Source organism: Ambystoma mexicanum, chromosome 6q, assembly GCF_040938575.1.
Source record: "Ambystoma mexicanum isolate Mex_15411 chromosome 6q, UKY_AmexF1_1, whole genome shotgun sequence".
In the NCBI taxonomy this organism is placed as follows: domain Eukaryota; kingdom Metazoa; phylum Chordata; class Amphibia; order Caudata; family Ambystomatidae; genus Ambystoma; species Ambystoma mexicanum.
Genome location: NC_090937.1, coordinates 1119541077 through 1119554542, shown reverse-complemented (window position 1 = coordinate 1119554542; position 13466 = coordinate 1119541077). Strand labels below are relative to the sequence as shown.

The 13466-nt window shown below is 50.0% G+C and overlaps 1 protein-coding gene across 3 annotated transcripts in view; it reads right to left on the bottom strand.

The window, feature by feature from the left end:
* Positions 1 to 13466, bottom strand: part of NFXL1 (nuclear transcription factor, X-box binding like 1) — a 1058117-nt gene that overhangs the window by 698986 nt on the left and 345665 nt on the right. The window lies entirely within an intron of this gene.

Below are 13466 nucleotides of genomic sequence, written 5' to 3'. Positions count from 1 at the left end.
TAACCCCTTCCATAAAGGCTTTAATCACCGGTATTTTCCACCAAGATACCTTTTGTTGTGATGTGGTGTAGGCTGACAGAGCAACCAGATGAACCTTTAGGGAATTGAAGACTAACCCAGAGTCCAACAGGTGGGTTAGATAAAACACTATATGTGAGGGTGAGCAATCGATGGGATTGACGCCCTTGGAATTGCACCAGATGACAAAACGTTTCCATTTGCTGGCATAGCAATAACGTGTATTAGGTTTCCTTGCTTCCCTGAGTATGTCCATGAACCTCTGAGGAAGTTGCAGGTGCCCAAACTCTATGATCCCAGGAGCCAAGCTGCTAAGTTCAGAGTTTGTGGGTATGGGTGTAGGGTCTCCCCCTGGTCCTGAGACATGTTGTACGGACAGGGCAGCTTGACTGGTGGGGAGAGGGACATTTCCATCAGGTGAGCGAACCAGGGTTGGCAGGCCCACATGGGAGCCACAAGTATCATGGTAACTGGTTCCTGGGGCATCTTGTGCACGATCTTGCTGAGAAGGGGAGTCGGGAGGGAAAAGCATAGGCACATTTCCTCGACCAAGTTATCCAGTGACCGTTCCCCTTGGATCGGTTCTGGGGGTACCTGGGGGCGTAGTCTTGGCATTGAGCGTTCTCCTGAGTAGCGAACAGGGCGATCTCTGGGAAACCCCATTCTGCAAAGACATTGGACACAATATCTTTGTGCAGTCACCATTCGTATTCTTCTGGCACAGGAAAATCTCTGCTGAGTATGTCTGCCAGAAGATTGAGTTCCCCTGGAACATGTTGGGACAACAAAAACATCTTGTGTTTGAGAGCCCATATCCAAATGTTTTGGGACAGCTTGGATAGCCCTGGAGAGTGAGTGCCCCCCTATTTGTTCAGGTAATACATTGCTGTAGTGCTGTCCGTTAGGATCAGCACTGTCTTCCCTTGCAGTTGCACCTGAAAGGCTTTCAATGCTTTGAACACTGCTAATAGCTCCAGTAAGTTCATATGGTTGGACGCTACTTGAGGGGACCACACTCCATGTGCTATCTGCTGAAGCAGGTGAGCCCCCCATCCTGTGAGAGATGCGTCTGTCTGTCCACTGCAGGGGTGGTGAAGGTCTTCCCCTTCAAGAGGTTTTCTCTTGACCACCACTGCAGAGAGAGAACAAGGGCTGGCGAGGCAACTAACAGATCTTCCCATTGTCCGCTGGCCTGACACCAGTGGCTGTTGATCCACTCTTGCATGGGACGCATGCGCGTGGGGAACCAAGTATATACATGACGCCATCATCCCTAGCAAACGCATGGCTTTGCGTACCGTCACCTCCTGACTGGCTACATATTGAGGAATCTGAGAGAGCATGTTCTGAACCCTCTCGCTGGAGGGTAAGACAAGACCGTCTAACATCCGAATTAGTGCTCCCAGAAATTGTTTCACTTGGCTGGGGACTAAGCTGGATTTCTTTTCGTTGATTGAAAACCCCAGGCTGAAGAGGAGATCTACTGTTTTTTGGGTGTTCGAAAAACAAGCGTGGAACGAGTTCCCCGTAATGAGCCAGTCATCGAGGCAAGGGTAAACTGGGACTGACAGTCTGCGCAGGTGTGCTGCTGCCACGACTTTGGTAAACACCCTTGGCACTGAGGCGATGCCGAAGGGGAGTACCTTGAATTGGTAGTGTTTGTCTGGGATCATGAACCTTAGGTATTTCCTGTGCGCTGGCAACATTGAAATATGAAAGTATGCATCTTTCATGTTCAATGTTGCCATGAAGTCCCCTTGTTTAGCAATGGGATCACCTCCTGCAGTGGTACCATGCGAAACTTCTGGGGTTTTATAAACTTGTTCGCTGGGCGCAGATCTAGAACAGGACGCATGGTGAGATACTTTTTGGGTACAAGGAAGTACACTGAATAAATACCCTTGTTTACCTGAAGAATAGGGACGGCTTCTATGGTGTCCTTTCCCAGTAGTGCTTTCACCTCTTGGATCAGGTTCTGTAGATGGTCCGGTGAAAGGCGCCGTGAGGGCGGCGGTCTGAACTGTGGAGGTCGGGCGAATTCCACGCAAAAACCGTGGGTGACCATCTTTAAGACCCACTGGTCGGAAGTTATCCCCTCCCATGCCTTGAGGAAAGATGTTAATCGCCCCCCGACCAGGGAGACATGGGAGGGGACCTGGACTTGGTGGTCATTTCTGACCGGCGGCTGTGGCTCTTCTGGGATTGGGGCCTCTGCCTCTACCCTTGCCGCGTTTCTGACTCCTTGAGGGGTAGTAAGTGGGGCTTCCAGATGTTTGATTTGAGTTGAAGTTACCGGTGCTGTAGTTGTTTTGACCAGCACAGGGCTTGTCCTCGAAAGGACCACCGAGAATTATTACCCCTCTAGGAGGAGGGTTTCTGTGTAATTTGGTGCAAGGACCTTATGGTCTCATGCTCCTTCTTGGCTGTCTCCAACGCTCCATCCACTGCTTTTCCGAAGAGGTTTGCCTCCTCAATGGGTTTATTAATGTGGGAGGCCTGAGTCTCAGGACTAAATCCTGATGTACGCAGCCACAAGTGTCTTTTCAGAAGAGTCCCTTGTGCAAGAGACCTGCCTGCTGTTTCTGCAGTGTCTAGGGTGTTCTTCACCACATTCTGGTTAACCAGTCTTCCCTCTGAAACAATGGAGAGAAGCTTTGTCCTGGCGGGTTCAGGAACCTCCTGGAGGCCTGCTTGGAGTAAGTTCCATTAGGCATCAGCATAGCTTGCTTATAGAGTAATATTATTAGCAACCCAAATGGTGTATGCAGCTGGTGATGTGACACGTTTGCCCAGGGCATACAACCTTTTAGACTCCTTGTCAGGTGGTGATTCTCCCGGGGCAAGGGGTACCCCTGCGCTCTTTCGAGTGGTAGTCACTACCAGTGAGTCTGGGATGGCGTGCCCTTTGATATACAGAGGGTGAGAGGGGGAAGACCGAAACAATTTTTCAACTCTCTGGTTCACTTCCCGTGTCTGAGCAGGTGTGACCAATGAGGGGGCTACCCGTCTCTTAACAGAGTTAAGGAGGGGGATAGATTGACTCGCCAGAGGTTTTTCCTTAATATCCTCCACGAAATCCTGCTTAGGTACCGCCTCTTGAGTGGCAATTTTGAAGTATTCAGCTGCTTTTTTCAACATGGAGTTGAAAGCCATTTGGTCATCCACAGGGGAGTCCTGGCGAGCCGCGGTGGACGGAGGAGAGTCTAGGCACAAAATATCAGTGTCCTCATCTTGCTGTGTCCAAGGGTCTTGACCTTCCTGCTGGGTTTCCTCCCAGTTGTCCGTCGTATCCTGTTATCCCCCAAACATAGACTCCATACCTTGGGACTGACTACTGTCTCCCAGGGCATGTAAAGTCACCATTGGCTTTACTAGTCTTAAATTGTGAACAGAACCAGTACAAACCATCATATTGTGGAAGTACTGGTAGGGGTAATTCGATTGCCCCTGGGTCTGTTTTCCAAGGGGGCACTGTCCAGTCTCCCCTTGTCGAGTTTCTGGCTGGTGGCAGTGGATACCAAGCGAAATATTCCACTGGAATATATCCTATGGGATTTTCCCATTAATTTTAAACGCACCATTTTTTGGTGCAATGTTAAAGATACCGCTGGGTTATTTATTTAATATTTATTCCCCGGTTGGGTCTTTTTGCCAGGACTCGGTTTTAAAATGGCGTTTGTGTTCGCCTCTGAAACCCTAACCCAAGTCGAGCCCTTTGTTCCACTTTTGGCGGGCTTCTGCACAGAAGCCTCCAAAAGGGGAGTCACTCTGTCTGGGTCTACAGGATGTGTGGGAGGGGGGGGAATAGGCACCCTGGACTATGTTGCCTTGGCAAAAAAAGTCGCACTCTTGTGTGATTGGCTCAGTGGTGAGCCGCCCGGCTCACCACTTAGCATGTTTGATTGACAGCTAGGCTGATGAATGTGGGTTTTCTGCATAAAAGCAGGGCTTTGGGGACTGGAACTTTCGAAGTCGCCACAGGACCTAAAGAATCCGAAGAGGGGAGAAGCTGTGCTATCTACAACGACGACACCACCGGTGGAGCCCTGCTGTACGAAACTCACCACTTTCCCGACGACAGAGGAGATATTCTTCCATGAGTCTTCTTCCCCTTGAGCTGGTGGGACCAACCAGTTCGCCTTTTTCGCCTTCCTGGATCGTCTTGTGGTCTAATCGCCCGTGCCAAGCAGCCCGGCGGCCTGATAGCCACGCTTCACCACTACCGCGAATAAAAGGGTAGTACCTTTTAACCAGGAAACTGATGCTGGTTTCTTCCCTGGCAGTGCAACGACCTCCAGCTTTCCTCCACGTCGAGATCCTCTCTTCCCCTGGACAAAGCTCCGACTTGCACCCGCTGCCAGGAACAACTGCCCTCGCTGGAGCTTTCTCACTATTTCAGGTACTGTGTCCCGCCTGGTCTCCCTTGCAACAGACTGTCCAAGGTGTCCCGTGAATCCTTGACTCTCTATCCTGGGGTGACCTTGGACCTGTTAACATTACCTTTCTAACTTGATCCAACCTCTTTTGACTTTTCTGCAAAGACTGAGTGCATTTCCACTGTGTGATATTGGGCACATTCCGCCTTGCACTCTCCAAGAGTGGGCCTGGCCTATAAACTTTTTGCTCTACAGTAGACCCTGCTTTTCTTGACTTGCTGTGGTTTCTTAAAAGTGTTGGTACTTGGTGATTTTCCTATTCTGCCTTTTCTCTCCCTTTTTAAACAAATTATTGGAGTGCCATCTATGGTTACGCGCTCACCTCTGTTTTGCTAAATAAGTGGTGTCTTAACCTAGAATTATCAAATAATTAGGGAGGTGTATATACTTCTAGTGATTGTGTTTGAACTTGCTTGACATATTAGCACCAGTGTATTTTTACAAGTGTGTTTTTAAATAAATAATTATATACTTTTATACCAAAGCTCTGGTCAGTGTTTGCTTGTGCTACTGTATTTTTAGCCCTATTGTGTATACTCTATATACTGCCTAACTCTTCTTGAGAGAAGTCTGACTGCTCAGCCATAGCTACCAGGTAAATCTGGGTGGTACAGACTGCTACCAATTGGGTTTACTGCTAACACCTGTAGTCTTAAACTTTTTGGAGTGGTCCCCAACGGAACTGCACAGGTTTCTGCCTAACAATGTCTCTATACGTGGCCATATGGACCACGTCTTCTTGTTGGGAAACATGAGACTGAACTTCTTGAATTTGGGGGTTTGGGTCTACCCGAGCCCTTTTCGGGGAGGATGATCAGAAGAACTGATAATCTGCTCCAGCCGATCCATACAACCCTCTAATTTTTCTTAGAGGACTCAAACGGGCCTATGCAAGGAGAAACCACGTTCTCTGCACTGTGGCGTCGAAAGGAACCTCTCAAGGTTTCGGAGAGAGGCTCGTGACTATCTACGTAAGTTTCATCGGAATCAGGAAACCAATCCGCCGAAAAAATTTCCGCGGCTTGGCCCATTTCGGGCCTGCTGAGGCCTTGGAAATCGCCAAAGCGTCGGGCTCCCGAAACTTCGACTCGTGTAGTATTTGGAGTAGCGCCCTTGGTTTGTTTCAATTGCCCAGTCGCAATACGGTGCTGCGGATGCGGGGAAGGCTCTGGATCTGAACGATCCGAGGGAACTGGCGAAGTTATCGGCGGCCCCGTTTTCGACGAAGGTGTCGAAGTTGGCATAGGGGTTGTGTTTTTGGTGCGATACGCTTGTACGCCCACGTCGCCGGGTGTAGTCCATGTAGCAAGACCAGAGTCGAGCCTGGAAGGGTCGGGGACAGGCGTGCGGACCTAGAAGTGTCCTCCTCAAGGTCTATAACATCCGCATTGGACGTTTGGTCATCCGAAGTACCCTGTCACTTTCAGCGGGTGTGGCGGTGGGGGAAGGGGGTTCCACGCGTGACATACCGTACGCGGCCCACCGCTTTACACAGCGGTCCTTAAGGGTCTTAGGCTGAAGGAGTTTGCAAGCCGCACACCACTTCTCATCGTGCATCCTGTGTTCGTCCTTCCAAGGATATCTGACCTTACACTTAGGACAGAATCTAAAGGGAGTCCTTTCCATAGCTTAAGGGAAGGATGACCAGACCAAAAGGGAAAAGAGGGGAAAGGAGGAAAGACATACTTTAGACAATATGGCCACCCCGACCCCACTCTCCCCATTGTATAGGTCGGCCAGAGGGCCCGACCACGTGGAAAGTCCGGCTGACGAATCTTCGGCGCCAAAATCCACAGCCGTAGACGATTCCTCTGTAGTCTCCGTCAAAGAGGTTCTTATTAGGCGAAGTGACTTAACGGGGAATAAACCGACAATTTGGTGAAGATAAACAATGTCTCTAGTAAGAGCTCCGCTATAGGGCGACCAGTATCTGGGCGGAAATAAACAATCTGAGGGACCTCGGCGCGTGAGGGATTTTGGGTACTACACACGTCACGATAGGGATAGTGTTACGGACACCCCTATGCCAACGTCCCCTTTCGGTCCCCGAAAGACAAGATGCAATACTCCGCGGTTACCACTGGATGTTGGACCATATGCACAGCATGTGATTCTAAGCAGATTAACAAACATCAAAAAGAATGTTACCATTTGGTAAGTAACTTGTTCTTCGAATGGATTTTGTCCTCCAACGTATTCCACATCTTTGACAGACTCCCAAAGCAGTACCACAAAATGGAGGAGGGAAAAGAATTTAGAGTGCCCAATCAGATGGCGGAATAAAGAACCGCCTTACCAAATGCCATATCTTGACCATGGACTAGATCCAGGGAGTAATGCTTAACAAAGGTGTGGAGCGAAGCCCATGTAGCAGCATCACAAATATTCCTAATAGGATCACCCCGCTGAAGGGCGATGGAAGTAGCCACGCCCCTAATGGAATGAACTTGCAACACTTCAGGAGGGTCCTTACCCGCCAAACGGTAACACTCTGTAATGGTGAGGATAATCCACCTGGACAAGGTCTGTTTGGTAACAGCCTGGCCCAAACGGTGTCCAGCATATCCTACAAAGAGTTGATCGTCCACTCTGAGCCTGGACATCCTAGAAATGTAAAAGCTCAGAGCTCTCCTAGGATCCAACCTATGCAGTCGCTCCTCATCCTTAATAGGATGAGGAGGAGAATAGAAAGAAGGAAGAACCACCTTCTGACTCAAATGAAATTCAGAAACTACCTTGGGTAGAAAGGACGGACGTACCCCAAGTACTACCCTGTCCTTGTGGAACACAGTAAACAGTGGCTTAGAGGAAAGTGCCTGCAATTCAATCACTCTGCGAGCGGAGGTAACAGCAACCAAGAACACTGTCTTGAAGGACAATAATCTCAAAGGACAAGAGTGCAAAGGTTCAAACGGAGCACTCATGAGAAATTTCAAAACCAAATTTAAATCCTAAACCGGCACCTGGAAAGCAGACGGCGGGAACACATTAGTCAGACCTTTAAGAAATTGAGAAATCAAAGGAATCTTAAAGTAAGAACATTCTTCAGACAGCGCTTAAATATAGACAGCGCCGCCAGGTAACCCTTAATGGTAATAACTTGAAGGCCCCTGTGGGCCAAAGAAAGCAAAAAAGACAAAACCATAGGAATGAAGCACTGAAAAGGATTCACATTGTGACCTCTGCAACAGTCGCAGAACTTACGCCAACAGCACCGGTACAGGTAACACCTCCATCACGTCATCCGGGAGGTCCCAATCCTTATACCTCAACCTCTCAGATACCAAGAGTGAAGGTTGAGAGTCTTGACCTCTGGATGGAGAACCTGACACCACAGTCACTACAGTCACCTCAGACCATGGTTGCCAAAACGGCTCCCCCTTCATCAGGTTCCCTTCGTTGGCCCACCAAGAACTGCAACCACTGCATCTTGAGGACCCATTGCAGGGATCTCATCCTCAGCCTGGCCTCTGGCACCAGAACAATGCAGGATGCCAGGAGTCCGAGCAACCTTAAGAATTCGAAAGCCGGGAGACTCTGGGCATGTTGAAACTTGTCCACCATCTGCACAATATGACGAGCCCTCACCTTGGGAGGTGAGCACTTCCCCAAGGACGTGTCCAACACAGCCCCGATGTATTGGAGCCGTTGCGAAGGTGTCTAATGCGACTTCTTGAAATTGAGGGAGAAGCCCAGCTTGTGGAGGGAGCGGCAGGTGAGACCGAGGTGATCCAACGCTTGCTCGGGAGAGTGCGCCCTGATCAGCCAGTCATCCAGGTAGGGGTAGACGAGAATCCCCCCCCTTTCCTGAGCTACGCTGCCACCACCACCATTAGCTTGGTGAAGACCCTCAGGGCAGAGGTCAATCTGAACGGCAGGACCCGAAACTGAAAGTGCAAGTCTCCAGCTGCAAACATAAGGTACTTTCCGTGGTTGGGATGAATCGGCACATGAAATTAAGCTTCCTGTGGGTCCAGAGACACCAACCAATCCTGAAGTTGAAGGGCCTGGAGGACTTGAGAAAGAGTAACCATCTGGAACTTGTCCTTCTTGAGAAGTTTGTTCAACCAACGCAAGTCCAGGATGGGTATCAATCCCCTGTCTTTCTTGGGGATCAAAAAATAAGGGGAATACCATCCCTTGTTCCTCTCCGCTACAGACACCATTTCTATAGTGCCTTTCTCGAGCAGGGTTAAGATTTCCTGCACAAGGAGCGGATCTGGAAGCTTCAAAGAGAGTTTCCCCGGTGAATTGTCGTGAGGCCGCTGTAGGAAGGGAAGGCAGTAGCCGTGGCTATGGTATCCAAAACCCACACGTCTGAAGTAATGGCTCGCCACTCTTCGAGATGCTGAGACAGTCTGGCCCCAACCGGCGAACCTTGGGACATGGCCTCATGACTGTTTGGAAGCGGCTGCGGCAGTGCCTGAAGGCAAAGAGGCAACTGCCTGAGCGGCTTTGGCACCTCTATTTCCCCGACCACCATAGGTACTTTTTCGCTTGCCCCTTTGACTGGCGACCCCTCTCGTTCTACCACAGGAGGAGTAGTAACGAAAAGAACCTCCCCTCCACTGCTGTCCCCTAGGACGAAAAGGCGGAGTTTGATGTACAGGTGCGCTTAAAGATTTTGCCGCAACTTTCGAGGTCTGCAACCTCTCAAGGCTCTCGTCAGCCTTGTTGCCAAACAAATTTGCATCATCAAAGGGCATATTCAGAAGACGGCTTTGCACATCCGGGGCAAAATCTGACTTCCGCAACCACGCAAATCTGCATATAACGGTGCTCGCAGCCATGGACCGGCTAACACTGTCTGCTGTATCCAAACCCGACTGAAGGGATTCGCACATGGCATCCTTGCCATCTTGCACGAGAGCTAGGAAGCCATCCCTTTCTTCCCCCTCGGGAATATGCTCAGCCGCTAAAGAAACAGTTCCACAGAGTGTGTGAGAAACTTGCTAAGGCACAAGTGGAGTTGGCCGATTTCAATGCCATGCTCCCCGCAGAAAATACTGTCGAAGCATTTGTCGTCACTATCAGGAGGGATGGTAGTGTACGCCGCCTGCCTTGAGGTGGCCGTAGCCACCCGAACCACCAAACTCTCGGAAGTGGGGTGAGTGGGGAAATAGCTGGGGTCGCTAACGGAAGGGCAGTACTTCTTTGTCAAAGATTTATTAACAGTCGGAAGAGATTCCGGTGACTGCCAAGCAGCTGCCACCCTTTTCTGTAAGGTGAGATGAAACGGTAACACCGGGTCAGAGGACGGACCTTGATCTAAGATGTCTGTTAGATCATCCTGTACAAAGTCTTCAAGAGGACTGGACCAGCCCAGGATACTCCGAGACCACAACCATGAGCCTCCTGTATGAAGACTCAGCATGAGCCCCAGGCTCAGGCCTACCAAATTCCACTTCCAGAGAAGTGTCCAACCCACTGACATCATGAAGGGTTTGCCTCAACTCCTCCAATTGACTGTCTCCAGAAAAGATTGGAACCACATCAAGTTCACCAGGGTCCTCAAAATCAGACCTTTCATCCTATTCATAGATGTCGCCCAGAGGGAGTTGAAACCCTGGCCTGGGGACAGAAGAGGGCCTGGAGTCCAATACTGGCCTCACAGACTTTGCAGTAGCCTTCCTAGGAGGATCCATCATATTGGGGTACTCCAATGGTAAATTTCGGGCAAAACTCCCCAAAGGCGTCAAGGGCGCCGAAGGCTTAGACGTCAAGAGCGTCGACAATCTCGGCGTTGTGAGCGCCGAAGGCTTCAGCATCGACACTGGTGCCGGCGGCACCGTGGGCTGATAAGACGGCAAAGCATCGACGTCAGAGGGACACGGCTCTGACCGAGTCAAAGCATCGAAATCCGAGTCGGATGGACACAGCACTGACCGAGTCGACGCCAGATTCGAGCCCTTAGTAGGTTGCAGCGGTCTCGCTGGGGACTAGGACCGAGACCTAGAAGCACATCTCTTGCGACTATCCGAAGCCTTGTCCGAACGGGACCTCGAAGGTTCCGGATGCGAGCCGCGTCACAGACCCGAGCCCGAAGGTGTGCGAGCCACAGTACGAGACCGATCCTGGCTGGCATCGTTAAAAGGTGTGACCGGACTCGTGCCCCGCGATTGAAATATCGCCAACATTTTCTCCTTAAAGGTAGCCCATCCGGAGTCGAGTACTTTCGAGCATGCCGCTTTCCTCGCAGCTCCATCTTCCAAGGACGACGGGGAAGGCGAACGGGGACGGTGGTTACGAGAATGCCGTGATGAGGAAGAAGAAAGGTGGGAACCACTTCGGGACCGAGAACCCCGGGCCTCCTCCCGACGCAGAGAGTCGCCCTTCGAGTCATCGGTGGACACCCCTTTAGATTTCGACTTGGATTTACGGGACTTACTGGGCTTAGAACCCCTACCTGGAGCTTCCCCTTACGCTCCCGCAAGGCCTTGGCAGTTACCGACTGCCATTTTGAACAGTCGTCTGTGTCGTGAATCTCGCCAAAGCACCACAAACAAATGCGATGCGGGTCGGTGATCGACATTTTCGACTTGCAGTCCCCGCAAGTCTTGAAGCCAGAACGCGGAGTCGGAGAGGTCGGAGAAAAAGACATCTCAACGATGAAACACACAAGGCACGCCAAGTTTCATGAAGCAACACGTTCGGGGAAAAAACCAACAGAGGCTATGGGCGCCGTGCGTCCTATTTAGAACATCCGGTGACGCCGCCCTCGACGGAGGCCTTTGAGGGACATCGACCCGACATCATTGACGCAGGACGCTCTCTGCCAAAAAAGTTTCCGAAGTGCACAGCTGTGGACTTTACATGTCAAAGACGTGGAATACGTTGGAGGACACAATCCATTCGAAACATGCCCACAATCTCCAGAAAATGGTCCTAACTGGCCCGCACTTCCATCTCAGCTCTTAAAGCTCTTCAGCCCCTCCTTACCTTCTCAGGCGTCTTCCCAGAGCCTGGAGGCTGCAGGAAAAAATGTGCTCCATCCCACGGCCCGAGGGAAAGGGCACAAAGCGGCAGGACAGCGCAAGTCCCGGATGGCAGAAGCAGCCCAACACGGATCCGGTCCGAGATTGAACAAAAACTGGAAGAGAGTGTAGGTGGCGGTCCAGCGAGCTGCGGAAAAGGGTAGGCAAGAGGAGTGGACTTGTCCTCCTCTACCTCCTTTTAACCATGCATTTTGGCACCGGTGACCGGCCGCTTCCCTCCGCCATCCCCACATTGTTGTGCTGGGAGGGTCACTTGACCTCCCCCAACCAGTCCTGGGCGGCTGCTTTCTGCAGCTGCCAATTTCCCCCACTGTTTTGGCACCTTACGCCCCACCCAACCCAGCAGCCCCTTCACCAGGGGAGGGGTCCCCCTTTCATGAGCCGGGGATGATTGTAATGAGCAAGGAGGAGAGTAGGGAGTGAGATGAGCAGATAGGTAGGGTGGAGCGAGTCCATGGATAGTTTGAAGATGATGAGTTTATACTTAGCCCATTGTTTCATAGACAGCTGATTTAGCAATGGGCAGAGGTGAAGCGAGAAAGGTTGAAAAGTGTGCGGACCGGGAACTTGGAGACTTTGTCCAGAGGTAAAAAAAGTATAGTTGGGAAGGCCATAGAAGAGACCAAGCTAGTAGTCCGATTAGAAATTACTAATGAGGAGATTAGCGGTTTAGCAGTATTGAAAGGAAGAGGACAGATTTTTCTGATATTGAGGAGATTGAGTATGGCTGCAGTGGCAGACTTGGAGATGAAGAGTGAGAAGTTGTGTGATGGATGAAAGAGGACACCAAGGTTACGAGCGGAAGCAGAGTGAGGAATGTAGTCAGGCTAGAAAAGAAGAGATGGCCTGTTTTGCTGGGAAGCAGAGAACCTCTGTTTTAGCGGAGTTGTGCATGAGCGAGTGAGACGCAGCCCAATATCTGATGGCGGAGAGACAGTTTGACATTTTTGACAACAGCTCATTGGTTAAGGAGTCAAAGCAGAAGTAGATCTGAGTGCCGTCAGTGAAGAGTTGCTAGGAGAAGCCGCAAGAGGAGATCAGGCCGCCAAGAGATGAAGTATAGAGTGTGAGGAGAAGTAGACTAACGACAGACCCATGGGGAACTCAACAGTAACTGGGGTAAGTGGGGAGGGAAGGCTGTTCCAGGACACCTGAAATCCCCACTGATGGCTGTGCAATGCACACGGCACATAAGGAGGAGTAGGAGCCACAGTACCAGTAAGCAACAAACATGTTTTCAGAACACATAATACCAATGCAATTTAGTAGAAATGTTAGTTCTCTGCCCATGGATTTCAGGAAATTGTCTTCAGAACTGGCAATACCCTTTTTCCCAAAAACAAAAATCTCTAACCTAATGCATTTACATAGCTGCACAAGGTGTATTTCCTTAACACTCACTTTGGGACATCCAAACCCTAACTTGGGCAACCTGGGTGCATATAAGCCCTGACTGACTTCAAGCTCTCATGGTTACGCTAACTTGGCAATCACACAGACATGAATAATTCATTCAACAAAGTTACTCACCTGAAATTCTACATTTCCTTTTTCGTGCACAGCAACAGATAAAGATATACTTTGAGTAATATATTTTGTGGAAGGACCCTTATTGTAATTTCTAATATTTTTTGTACCCTCATCGTCAGGGACCAATTGAAATCCACCTAATGGTTTAAAAATGAAATACAATATTTCCAAATATAGTGTTTGATCTAAATCTTATGTATTACAAGTTTGGTGGTAATTCAGTAAATACCTTTTTTGGCAGTAACTGAATTACAGCTGTTTTTACAGCAATGCTGAACTAAGAGTTTGACCTTGAAGTGGGGAGGGGCGGGGGAGATTTACCTCCAGCATTATGCTGGAGGTCAATCCCCCACTTGAAGGCCAAAAATCATTGGAAGTACCACACAAGGTTATTCTGCCAAAATACCCTTGGAGTCTTGGACTAGAAAATGTGGGACTTACCTCACCCTTCCACTACTTGCAATCCTGCAGTATGCATAAGAGATCA